Consider the following 14,562-nt stretch of genomic DNA (forward strand, 5'->3'; position numbering starts at 1 on the left):
TACCTAATTGCATAATGATATGTATGTACAAAGGTTTGGTAACCAGTGATGTAATGTCTGAATTTATTAATGGCATGGACAACAGCTAAAAAATCCTTTTCTGTTATAGTATAATTTAACTTTGCAAGAGTCTCTTTACTGGTATAGTAAATTTCATAAGGAGTTAAATCCTTTTGTCCTAATACAACTCCTAATGTTGTATCTGAAGTATCGGTTGAAATATGAAAAGGTAACTTCAAATTTGGTCCTCTTAGAATAGGTGCTTCAAAAAATTTTCTTTCAGTGTTTCAAAAGCTTTTTGGCAATCAGAATTCCAAATGAATTCACAATCTTTCATGAACAATTTGAAAAGTGGAGAAGCAATTTTTGTAAAGTTTTCTATGAATCTTCTATAGTAACCAGTAAAACCAAGATAACTTTATACATCTCTTTGACAAGTTGGAATTGATAATTTAGAAATAACTTCTACTTTAGATGTATTCACTCTAATTCCATTCCCTGAAATATGGTGTCCTAAAACAATTCCCTCAGTAAACATCATAAAACATTTTTCATGGCTTAATGAGAGATTTGCTTTCTTACATATAATGAGAACTTTTTTCAAATTTTTAAGAGATTCTTGAAAGGAATTTCCATAGACAATAAAATCATCCATATAAACTTCTACACAATCATGAATTAGATCAGAGAAAATTCCTAAAACATCCCTTTGGAATGTTGCAGGTGCATTACATAACCCAAAAGGAAGTACTCAATAGGCATAAGTTCCCCATGGACAGGTAAAAGTGGTTTTATCTTGATCTTCTGGAGTTACTTGGATCTAGTTATATCGACTAAAACCATCCAAGAATGAGAAATATTTCTTTCCTGCCAATGTATCTAAAACTTGAGCTATAAAAGGAAGTGGAAAATGAGCTTTTAAGGTAACTTTATTCAATTTCCTATATTCAATGCATACTCTCCATTTTCCATTGTTTTTAGGAACAATTACCAATAGTAAAACCCATTAGCTATCTGATATTGGATAAATGAAATTCACATTTAACAATTTTTGTAGTTCCTATTTAACAATTTCTCTGAAATTTGGATTCATTCTTCTCTGAGGTTGTTGGATTGGTTTAGCATTTTCATCAATGTAAATATAATGTTTACAAGTATTAAGATCAATTCCTTTCATGTCAATGTACTCCCATGCATAAGCATAAGAATGTTCTTGTAGCATCTCTATTAAGTCTTTGTTTTGAAATTCTTCTAGATTATTATTGATATTCAAGGTTTTTTCTGGAAAAAATTCTATTGAAGAATTACCAAATTTTTCCATAGAATATAAAGATAACTAACGAGATGAAAAATATGAAATATTACATTGTTCTTGAAAACTTTGATTAGATTCACAATATGAGGAAGTCTCATTATTTTCCATTAAATTCAAAATATGATCTTCTTCATCTATTTGTGAAGTAACAAAGATTGGTCGTATATCAATATCATCATCTATTCATTCTTCACTTTCTACTTATATTGATGTTTTTGCAGGAGGATATAATGTGAATTTCTTTGTTGAACTTCCATCAGAAATAAACATATCATGATATCTACAACATATAAAAGCATCAATTGTAGCTAACCATGGTCTTCCTAGAATCAATGGATGTCCTCCTAAATTATTCTTGGGTGTTAAAATCATAAAATCAACATGATATTCCCAAGAATCTAAGGATAAAAATATGCCTTCTCATACACCATCAGGTTTAATAACAAATTTGTCTACTAATTGTAACAATGTAAGTGTGTATTGAAGATTAAGAAGTTTCAATTGATTCATAGTTTATTTACTCATGATGTTTATAGTTGCTTCTAACTCAATCAATGTGTTTGGAATTCTGATACCATTGATATGTGTTTTCACAATGGGACTTGCTGGATCAAGATATTTTTGAATTGTTGTTTTTCCCATCATGATATCTGCATTTTTTCCAACTAATTGAATTCTTTTGACTTCTTTTCCTTTTTTCCTAGTCTTTAAATACTTAACTCCCTTATTGTCTTTGCAAATATCAGTGTTTCTTTCATAGCTTGTAACAAAGGAATTTATATACAAACATTCTTCAATTCATCTATCATATCATAATCAGGCAATAACATATGTTTTTCTACCCCTTTATCAATTTTTAATCTCTCACGAAAAAGCGGTGTTTGGACATATATTGAAGGTTGTTCTATGATAGGAGTTGAGTTTATTGGAATATCATTAGAATCTACAGGGATGGTTTGTTTTTTATATTTTTCTTCTTGATGAAGAGATTTCTCTTTTTCAAATTCCTGAATAACAACTGATGGGTACTTTTTTTCTAATACTCTACCATATCTAAGTTGGACATTGTTTAGATATAATGGAGTTATCATGTAGGTTTAGAATTTTTGTCCTTCCATATTGTAAATAGGTTGTGAATTTTTATTATTATTTAGATATGGAAGTGGTTGAGCAGGCAATTTATTTGGTCTTTGAGGAAATGGTAATGAAAGTTCTGGATTTGGATTTTGAGGTTGAGTTGGTTGAACATGTTGAGGAAAATATTGTGGTGAAAAAACAGGGTAAGGTTGTTGACACTGAGGATATTGAGGATATTTTCAATAAGGATTTTTCCATCCTTGTGCCCAAGGTTGGGGCTAGGATTTCCAAGCCATGGGTGCAATCCAATTGTTTTGTGATGGTTGTGCAAATGCTTGAGTGTTAAACCCTTGAGTCATATTTGGTTATGAATTTTTCCATGGTATTTTAGCAATAAAACAAAGAGGCTCTACTTGATTTGGTATTACTTCTTCTTGATAAACAACTTTAATACTTGGTATCGAAGGACATTCCTTTGTATCACAATTTTCTACACATATAACATAGGTTTATATACTTTTTAAATCAAGAGGAAATTCTCTCAAAGCATGTTTTTTCCTACATTGGGACAAAAGATTAAAAATGCAGCATTTTCAGCATTTTCCTTGTTTTGTACTTTAAGAGTATCTATTTGTTCACTAAGACTCCCCAAAATATATGTTTTAAATTTATCAAGAAAATTACCTAATTCAATTGTACTTACTGTCCCAGCTGTAGATTTATTAATCCTAGACATGAGAGGGTCTCTTGGATTTTTCCCAATTCTTGCCTCACCTCTTGAAATGTGTATGCATAACTCACAAATTTTTCCAAATGATAATTGAGAAATATCTCCCTTACCCATCAAATTGATAAGATCAATCCACTCATTTATGATGGATTTTAATAAGAGAGCTTTCAAAGTTTCTTCATCTAATTCATGCATTTTAGCCCTTTTAACATTATAAGAAACTCTTTCAATAAAATCTTCAAGATTTTCATCTTCTTTTTGCATCATCTTAAAGAATTCATCATTAATATTATGGGGCATACATTAGTCTCTAAGAATGTAGTTTTAATTTCTTCCCGCGTTCTTATATAATGTGCTCCTGATCCCATGAACTATTTTAATGTTACATCCTTAAGAGTTGCTGGAAACAATTTGAAATTTTGATGGTCAAGCAAGTAATCATAAGATCTACTCAAGACTTCAAACTCAAAGAGACATGTTTCAGGATCCTCACTTCTTAATCCATGAAAATTTGGAAGGCTGGAGGGTGAGATATTTTTCATTGTAGTTGTTGTATCTTCATCGAGGATAGGAAATCCAAAGGGTTCTGGATCTCCTCTCCTCCTCATCTCCCTCTTCTTCCTCCAATCCTAGGTTTTTCACCATTAATATTATGCACCTCTCCTTTGCCTTCTCCAGCCATTGTGGATTCTTCAAAACTAATATAGGGTTCCAAAATTGGGTTTTCTAATTCCTCTTCTATCTCTTCTAGTTCTTCTATCAATGATAAGTTATAAAAGTTTCTTCCTCCTCTTCTTCACTAGGGATTTCTATTTCTTGTCCTAGAAGTCTTTCTCCAGTTGAATATAGGAAAACTACTCCTTTTGTTGGGGATGTAGGATCTTCTTCTTCTATTATTGCTTCAATTGATGAGGTTGGTGAATCTCTAGGTTGGATTTTGATCTGGGTACCTTAGGAAGTTTATGTTTGCCTGCAAATGATGGAATATAAGTTTGAGTGGGTAGTGTGGCACTACGAGGTCATCGTGGGGTGAGTGATGATGTTGGAATTAAGATTTTACTTCTACCTACAAGTCTACATCTAGAATCTATTTCCCTATGCATATCATTTCTGTTTTTTTTTAGAAAAAATAAGAAGAAAAGACTCCTATATACACTTCCCTAGCAATGGCGCCAAAATGTTTGGCAATTTAATTTATCATAAATTGTTTACATAAATTATTGACCGGGGCTAGTAACGTGATAAAGGGTAAATGCATTGTATATGCTAGAAACCTTTTATTCTAGATTAAATTAAGTTATGGAAATGTACATGTCTTCTATTAGTGAAAATAATATTATCCCTAAGATGATCACACTCTTTTACTAAAAACTACTTATGGAAAATCTCACACTCTGCTTTGAAAGAAAAGCTCACAATTCTGCATATAAGTAAATCAATCCCACGCTTGTTGTAAATGAAAATTAATTACACTCTTCGTGCCAATAAGAATTATATACACACTCAATTCAAAAAGGAAAGGCTACTATTAATCTCATCACACATCTATAAAAATAACATTCACAATTGTTTGAAATTAAAATGAAATAAACCTATGCTTAAATACATCGACACTTGCTTGAATTATAAATAACAATGTAAACTTTGAAACGGGAACTAATACAATTACCTGTTTCATTGAGTTAGCAAAAAAGTCAACTGATTTTGAAAAGTAGTGATGCAAAATATACTTTCTTTTGTATCAAATATAAATTTTTGTTTTTAAATGTTAGTGATTTTCATGTTGATTTTGAAACGTGTTGATGCAACATCAATCTTTTCTTTTAGAGGGCTTATTTTTGACACTCTAAATTTTTGAATGTATTGAGGATATTTTTTTTAAATGTTACATTTTTTTACACTTTAAAAAAATTTATGTGCAATTTTTTTTTAAATCATGATTACTTAACAAATTTTCTAGTTGTCTTGTTTTTCTTTTTTTACATGTTGACTACTTAAAAAAGCGAATATAAAAATATATATATAAAAGACGAAAAAAATACATTCTATATATATATATATATATATATATATATAATATAATTAAATAAGTAAAAATTTAAAAATTTAAAAAAAAAACATTAACAAAAAATTAAAAACAAACTAGATTAAAAAAATAGAATATTAACAAAAAATAAAAAATAAAAAACTACTAAAATTAAGATTAAAAACATTTTAAAAAAACCCTAAAAAACCAAAAATATATTCAAATTAAAAGAAAATAAACAAAACAAAACCAAAATCAATTAAAATTTGAAAAAATATAAATATTTTCATATTAAAAAAAAAGCATTAAAAATTTAATATATATATATATATACACACACACACACACATATATATATATATATATATTATAAAATATATATATATATATATTGTGTGATTTACAAAAACCGAGCAACTAGGCAGGGGCAATTTTTTATTTTTATTTTTATTTTTTAAATCAAAAATATACATTATTTTAAAAATTTTAAATGTTTTCTTTTAACAAAAGATATATCTTTTTATAAAAAAATTAAATGTTCTTTTTAAATCAAATATATATATATATATATATGATGATGATGATGATGATGGTTAACGTCCGCTGAGACCAAACTTTGGTCTATCGGACCTAAAGAAACAAATTATTTATTTTGATTTAAGATTTTATTCCTATGCTTAAAAAGCTTGGAGAGAAGCCTCCCAAGCTCACTATAATTTTGAAAAAAAAATATATATATATATATATATATATATATATATATATTATATTTTAGTTTTTTTGGGTTTTTGTTTAAATTTTTTTAATCTTTTTTTTTTCTCTGTAAAAACTAATTCTATTAAAAGGAAAGAAAAATATAATTACAATGAGGCTGTAGCCTCAGCCGAGAGCATCTAAGTTCCTTCTGGTTATCAAAACTATCCCATATTTGGAAAAACCAGTTACACTTTGCAAAAAACCAAACAAAAGATTGGGAATACAATGGCAAAACCAGAATGCGAATTTGAGACAACACCATCTGAAGCGGTTGAGACAACATCACTTGACAAGAATGCTAAACATGATAGTAGCAGAACCACAAAACATAAACAGAACCACAAAATCATTGATAACAGAACCAAACCCGTCAGCTACAGAATTCTGAAATGGCACGTGGAAGTCCATGTGGCATCACATAGGGAAGTCCTGGTCCGGTGGCTCCTCTACGATGGGGCAAGCGTTCCCATACCATATCTCTCCTTCCTTCGCCACGCTACCCTCCGCCCCGCCATTTGGAGGTTCCATCGCTTGAAGGGTGCCGCTTGAGCTGCCATCAATGGCCATTGAAATGGTAGCTCCATGAGAGCTGCCACCTAGTGGCTGAGTGTTGCCAGCAGTATCATCTACCTCATGTTGTCCGCCTCACCTTGCTGCTCTGCCTTCTTGCGCTGAGAGCTGCTTTGAGCCATGACTACCCACAATTCTGCAGCTGTCCTGAGGTTGCTCTGTCAGGTTACGCTCAGGAGCATTGTGTTGTGCCTCTTCTTCAAAAAAGATGATGGTTATATTTGCAGTGATAATGGTCCAGTTCAGGTTGCCTGGAAATGAAAGTGAGTCATCTGGAAGGCATTGTGCGGATAGATTCTGCGGGTCGGGCTGGGAGGTGGAGAATTAGCCTGAGAAGAAGGCGGAGATGCAGGAGGTGGTGGCTGGTCTATGCTTTGCACAATGTGAGAGCAAGCTCGGCCCCCTCGGCTACCTCCATGGCGGCTCCTCATGCAGTGACAAACCATGGTAATGCGGCGGAGGAGAAGCTCAGTAGAATTGGGTGCTTGGATGGGATGCAGAGAATGTGTAGAGGGTTCCTGAATAAGGTTCAAAGGGCAGAGCTGGGAATGGGAATAATGAAATCCATTACCAAAGCCTAGACAGCAAAGAAGCGAGCAACGATTGCCTATAACAATTCTGCTGGAGGGGTTTCCTACTTGGAGCGGGCTAATGCTGAAGGAGGGAGGACAGACAATAGGGTTGATGGGCATAGGTGCCATGTTTAAACTACCAGCATCCTTATCTCGGCTAGGGCGATCATTTAAGATGTCCTACAGGTGGACCTGCTCTCGCCTTAGGTGAGTCTGCAGGTGCCATACCTGGGCATGGAAAGAAGCGTTGTCCTGCAGCTCGTTGGGCCGAGCGCTGTCGTTCCACTAAATCGCCATTAATAACCTTGAATTTCACCCGCATCCAGGTTAAATTTTTTTAATCTTAATTTTAGTAGCTTTTTTTTTTTTTTAGTTCGTTTTTATTTTATTTTTTTTAGTTTTTTGTTAATGTTTTTTTTTTTTTTTTCTATTTTTGCTTACTTAATTCGATAGTTTTTATAAATGTAGTTTCTTTTTTTCCAATTTTTTTATGGGTTTACGAAAAAAATAAATAAATAAATTAATTATTTCTGAAAATATGTTTTTCTTATTATTTATTTCTTTATATTTTTTTAAATTCTTATCTTTTATAGGTTAATTTAGTTTTTTTTTTTATGATTAATTTCTCTTTTGTTAATTTATTCATTTATTTATTTATTCTATGTTCGATTTTTTTTTCTTTTTTATATATTTGATTTTTCTTTTGTTAATTTATTCATTTATTTATTTATTTTATGTTCGATTTTTTTTTGTCTTTTTATATATTTGATTTTTTTTTGTTTTTCTTTTTATTTTTATTTTTCTTTTATGTTTCGCTTTTAATATATATTTTTATTTAGGTTTTGTTATTTTTTTCATTGTTCTAATATTTGTTTTTATTTTTAATTTTATGTTTTCATTATCCTTTTGAAATTTTAATGTTTTTTAGAGTCATGATAAAATCTTTTAGGTCATTATTTCAAAATGTTGAAAATTTACCCTAGAAAAAAAAGTGTTATTGCAGCATCAACACTTTTCGTTTTGAGGGTGGTTTTGCATAATTTTTGCACAAAAAATTGGTTTTCACTGCCATTTTTAAAACATGTTGAAAATTTACCTAGACAAAAAAAAATGTTATTCCAGCATCAATGCTTTTCGTTTTTAGCACTGTTTTTCATGTTTTTTTTGGGGTTTTTCGGCTAGAGTTCATGTTTTGAGTTTATAGTTCCCATTTCAAAGTTTACTTTGTTAAATCACACATGCTTAGAATGTAACATCTAATTTTGCAAATAAATCATTTATTCTGCAAGAAAAATAAAGTTCTGTCTAATTATAAAACCATATTTATCACTGTTGCTAAGCTTAATTCATGTGCATATAGAATCTATAAACAGAAGAAATAATTAGTAAAACAATCGTAATTCAATTCTGAAAGAAATTAAGAATGCAACCACTGAATCAAATAGGGAGAAAGCTTATGAAATTATATAGAAATTCTATCTATTGAAAACGAACAAGAACCCTTACTACTCGAGGGGGTCCTCCACGAGAAGCAGGTAATCATGCTATTGATCAAACAATCAACCGCACATGGAAACGAAAAGGTTCTTTCATAAAATGGATATTCAAAACAGAGTTTAAATCTTCACTATCGCGTACTCCTTAACAACATTTCATTTATGCCAAGAGGTTTATTTATAAACCTCATAGCATTAAATGTTCAGAGCTCTACCCATAATCCTTGTCAACATAATACTAATTTTAACTTCAAAAGATAATGTAGCAGAATTCGCTCATGATTTTCTAGTATCAAAGCAAATAATGAGGTGTATATCTCGTTCTCACTCGCCTGTTGCCGATTATAGGGGTTGACTTATCTTTGACTGAAACACTGAGACGTACTTCCATCGATCTAGTTCATGAGAGTAGGAGGAAATCATTGAGTGAATCAATTGCTATTTGCCCATATGTTTCGCTTTCCAACGAGCAGCTTGGAACCTGTCAAACCACGGACTTGGCTACATAATCATGTATTAGCTGCAGAATCATTGCAATTCGGTAGCTAAAGCAAACATTAGACTAAATAATAAAGAACGTTATCAATTTATGAAATACAAGACAATTATATACCTACCATGTCATAAATCCTACAATTTGATGCCCACTGTGTGATTATGAAGGTCAAAAAGAAATAAAGAGAGTGAAAAAGGGTGTCAAAAAGAAGCAATTGTGAGGCTCAACACTTATATTATCCCTTGTTATATATTAAATATTTGGGTAATGCATCAATATATGTTTAATCTAACTATGCACTTACACTTCTATGGGCTTTTATTGAGTGTTATAGCATGTGAGGCTTACTCTTGATACAAGCTCAATGGGTCACATTATACTAGGCCTAGATCTCACCCATGTAACTTTGGAAATAGGGGAGGCAACAAATAATAGACCTATACATCCTCAAATTAACATACTAAAATTGTATGACAATTTAACTCATGTAACACATTCTAAATTTCATATAAGAGAAAACATGCATTTTTCATCTCTAATTTTACCTACAAAGAATTAGAGAGTAGATGAACAATAATATTAGGAGTCAAAGGCAACACTTATTTGAAATTTCAAGATGGCACCTTACTTGGGAATGATTCTTTTCCACCCAACCATAGGCAAAGTTGCACCAATTCTCTCTACAACTAGCTATCCTCTAGCTAGGCTATGATACCACAAGGGGATACTATCAACTTAGAGAAATTTTGAATAGGTGAAGGAAACTCTCCTTCACAAGAACAAAAACATCAGAGAACTCCTCTACTTGTTGAGCCTTGGATCTCCACTAATCCCATCTTAGCTAGTTAGCATAACAATACAAAAATCCCTTCACTTCTTTACAGTTCCTTGGCGATTTCCATGCCCATTTCTTATCATACTAGCCCAACATGCATCAATTCACAACCCACACTGTTAAGATAAGTTCTAGAGCTCTTTGATGGGTAATGGGAATGCAAAATTCATTTTTAGAGAGTCCAAAACATATAAACAATGTTCCAATCCATGATTGGCACTTTTTTTAGCATATTCAGGAACCCAAAACTATATATAAACACTCATATTCAGAATAGGCCAGCGATATTTCCACTTGAAAATCGCAACTCTCTGCTCATGATAATTACCACTCTATGCAACCATGTGTCTCTAATCTCTTTGGGTATGGTATAAATCCGCTCATGGATGTCTGATCCATGTGGTTTTCCCCATTTTCCCACACCATTCATGGGTCAACCCTTGAATTTGAGATGGGTACTTCCCCATGTTTCCCAATGAATTATGAGATTACTCCATCACTACCACTCAACCTCCATAAATGTGGAATGTGGTTGCTTCAACTATCAATGGATTCACTCAATGATTCTAGGGGTGGTGGTAAAACAAGGTAGTAAAATTTCAAATTCAAGTTTTGCATAGATCATTGAGTAAGGTTTTTTTGGTGATAGCAAGCATGACTAATTTCCCGTAACCCACTCACCAATTCCTTCTTGTGGTATCATTGTCTATAACAGTGCTCACATTCCCAATTGGTTTTTCAATGGTGCAGGGTTACCCCACACATACCCGCAGATTGCATAAGAATGCATAGGAACAACTATCCCAGGAAATTTACTCACAAAGGAGTCAAATCGTTATAATATCAATGGTTAAGGCCCTACATAGCAGTTCCTTGTTATCGGAACTCAATCACCCCGCTTTAAACCTCCTATCGGGACTTTAGATTCTTTATAATCCTTCCTCCTTTCTGTCAGGATTCATTAACTCTTCATAACCTTTATATAATGTTATAAACCCATAAGCCCGCATATATATCAACCACCTCTCTTAAACCTCGGTTAATATGTATATTTATACATAAACCCGTTCGTAGGCACTATTCCTTATAAAACCCATTAACAAAGAAAAATGCCTGCAAACGTACCTTCTTTCCGCCTTCCGTACAACTTCGGCACAGATTCTTAGGTTTTACCTCTATCGCAATCGGCTATCAACGTTTCATGGGTGATATAGGCCTCATCACCCCTTTTCTTCTGATACACAACTATTGGAACACAATATAAAGGAAACCATGGAAATACACTATGGGCGGGTCTTTTACAATGGAAGTGTTAATATATTCAAATACACTATCGGCGTTGGTTTTCCATAGGATTGTGCTATATGCAAAAGAAGTATCGACGATCGTTATCGGCAGTTCCACATGGAACGAAGCAATAACATAACGCTCCAATAACCACGATGCGATATAACATGTGGGCTATCATCGAAAATCACAACCAGCGGTCCCAATATGCTAAGCTTTCCCGTTAAAGGCTTGCGATGCAACCTTTATAGCGGACCTGGTATATTATAAGACCTCCTCTATAATGTTTCGAATCTGGTAGTATCGCACTATCAGATTTCGGCGCTCCAAAGGGTTAGTCCCTCCTCACTGTAGTTCTACGATGCGATATTGGTTCGTACCCGATATGGGTATAAACTGCTCTTTATAGGATTTCAAGTCCGGAACTTAATTCCGACTATGGTTTACACTCATTTTCAGTGTAAACTAGATTTTAGCTTGCGGGACTTAACCTTTATAATAATTTTGCCAATGCGATGCTTTGCCCTTCTCCTCACGACATCATCTGAACCATTGATCCTTGTGATCCAACAGTAGCTGAGCGTCAAACTTCACTTCTCTGTTCTTCCATTTTACTTGATTTTTCCATGATTTCTTTAACTTTACTTTTGTGGTTCGGTCCTTCTAAAGGTTCCATCCTCTACTATTTCACTTTGCTCTCTCCCTCCTGGATTAACTTCGCATGTCTTTTGATCACCTTCCTCTTGATCCTTCAAATGGATTCAAAGATTCATTGCAAATCTATGTATCATTTTCTCCTTCTGTGTGCTCCGCAAAACTCTGCCTGCAACCTCTGTTACAGAACCTACAAGTTCAAATACAAATCAATACTCGAAACACGCATTCCCACTTGAAATTGGGTTGATTATATTAATAAACATCAACAATGATTACAGAATGAGACCTTTGTCTCACACAGGCCTGTGCTTCGCTATTGTGGCCTCCCCCTTTGACTCAGCCCGTAGGCTTACATATATTCCAGGAGTTTTGTTGAACTATCCTGGTTTGACTCCTATCTCTACTGAACTGACTCCTAGACGTACTCAATCCTCATGTCCGCTTTTATTCTCCTTTTAATGCCTAGAAACTCTCTCTCGCTCCTAGAATCATGAAATGTTCTAAAAGTCCTATTTGACTTCTGACTCTTGTCATTTATTCACCACTCAGTTCTCATTTATTTGAGAGCTTTTACAACTTCCTCCATTATCTAATTAAATCACACTTAAAGGCCTAAATTGCATTAATTTGAGACTTAGGAAACTACTTCCTAAAAATACATAACCCCCCTATGTCTATTTATTTATAATGATTTTCTTTTGGGTGAATTCTTCTGCATTAGACTCCCAAAGTAGAAAATATTCATGATCTCCTAATCATGTGTCTTCTGGTCTATCTTCCTAGATCCCACACTTTGTTCTGTAACTGTCCACATGCTTTGTTCCCTTGTTGCTATTGCACTTCTACTATCTTTTGTTCCATTTTCTTCTTCTTGTCAATTAGATTCAAGTTCTAGTTGATCTTGCTTCCTGCTGCTACCATTTTCCTCCATTTGTACTGCTTCATCATCAACTGCCACATTTCTTCAATATTTGTTTCCAATGTATCCTTGGACTGGTCCATATTCTGTTTCTTACTTCTGTCTCCTTCTCTTTGTTTCAGGTTACTGTTGTTGCCCTTTAATTCTTTACACTAATGCTGGTTACTTCCTCTTTGTAGCTGCTGGTTTATTTTTCTTACTCCAAATTTTGCCTTGGTTGCTTTGTTGACTTCTATGTTGACTCTTATGTTGACTTTTGATTTGTTTGCTATGTCGGCTGCCTCCCTATCATCCTTACCCTCTTTCATGATTGAATCATGACTATTCAGCACTTTCTCCAGCAAATTAACTTCTCTATTCCATGGGTTTAGTTCTTCCATATAATTCTCTTCTTTCACCTTTATTTAGTTGTTCACTCGTGCCAACTCTCCTCCAGCAATTGCAACAAAACCTGTACTTACAAAACACTTGTTAAAATAAAAAACACAAGGTTGTTGTGCCTTATCTCTCTTTGGCAACAACTCAATTTTTTTCTCTGTTTCTTTCTCTTCTATCCACACATTAGTATGTTGATTTGAACTCTCCAAAGAATTCATGAGACTGTCCATTAGTCCTTCTTCCACATCATTTTCTTCAATGATATCTTCCTGCTCTTCTTCACTATAGTGAACTCCTTCTCTTGCAGTATCAATCTACTGAACTTTCATATCCATCTCCTTTTCCTTATCACTGTCATTCATGAAAATTCTTTTATCTTCCCTTTTTAGCAGTCTATTTTGAACATCTATCCTCTGTTTCTCCAACTCCCTTCTTTGAAAATCTAATTTTCTATATAACTTAACAACTTCAATTGTGGTAGATTTTGGAAATTCTACACAGATTTTCATACCTTCCTTTATTATGGATAGATCATCAGATGTCCTTTTTCCTTTAGCTAATTCTTTTGCATAGATTTCTTCTTCCTTAACATCTTTCAGTAGATGTCCTTCTTCTTCAACACATTTTGCCTTGTTGTCCCTTTGTAACTCTTCTCCTAGAGTTAACCTTGTCTCATCATCTTCATTAACATTCTCCTACATTTGATTTTCATCAATGACATTAATGAAACTCATTTGATTACCTTTCTAAGATAATATTTCTTCATTCTTCATCAGAATAAGATCCTGATTCCTCATTTCCATGACGACTTCTTTAGACTCATCCATAGACTTTTCCTTCTATATGCAGCCAAATTTCTCCTCTTCTGAAAAGTTTTCTTTGTCTCCTTTTGCTTCTAGATCTTCATCTCCTCTGAAGATATCTTCAAAAGGTTGATTTTCTCCTACAATACCTGCCTTCATATACAAACTATCAATTTTAAAAACATAAGGCCTTGTGGTCCCACTTGATGCTTCAACCATCATATCTCCTTGTTTTTCTAAGTTCTCTTTTTGTCTTAGAAGTTCTTTGATGGTCTCCTCTTCAATCTCCTCAAGCCCTTCACTTGGTTGCTTGATATTTTTCTCCAACTGCATATGAGACCTATCTATCTCATCTTCTTCCAAAACATAATTTAGATTCTGCTGGTCTTCTTTCTTCTTTATGACAGTATCAGCAAATTTTCCTTCCTTAGGTGTTTCACCTGCAAACATACACAAATTGTCAGATTTAAACCTATGTGACCCTTTGGCCTCACTTGAAGTTTCAGTCTTCAAGTCTTCATTTTCACTTTCTCCCAGAATTTCTCCTTGTTCTGGTTCACAAATGGACTCTTCCATCCCCAACTCAACTTCCTTGAGTTTTTCCATCCACCACTTCACTTGCATTTGTTGTAGCCTTCTCTGTAT

This window comes from Pinus tabuliformis, chromosome 7 (assembly GCF_031772625.1).
Source record: "Pinus tabuliformis cultivar Carrire ecotype Pingquan chromosome 7, CPIR1, whole genome shotgun sequence".
NCBI lineage: Eukaryota > Viridiplantae > Streptophyta > Pinopsida > Pinales > Pinaceae > Pinus > Pinus tabuliformis.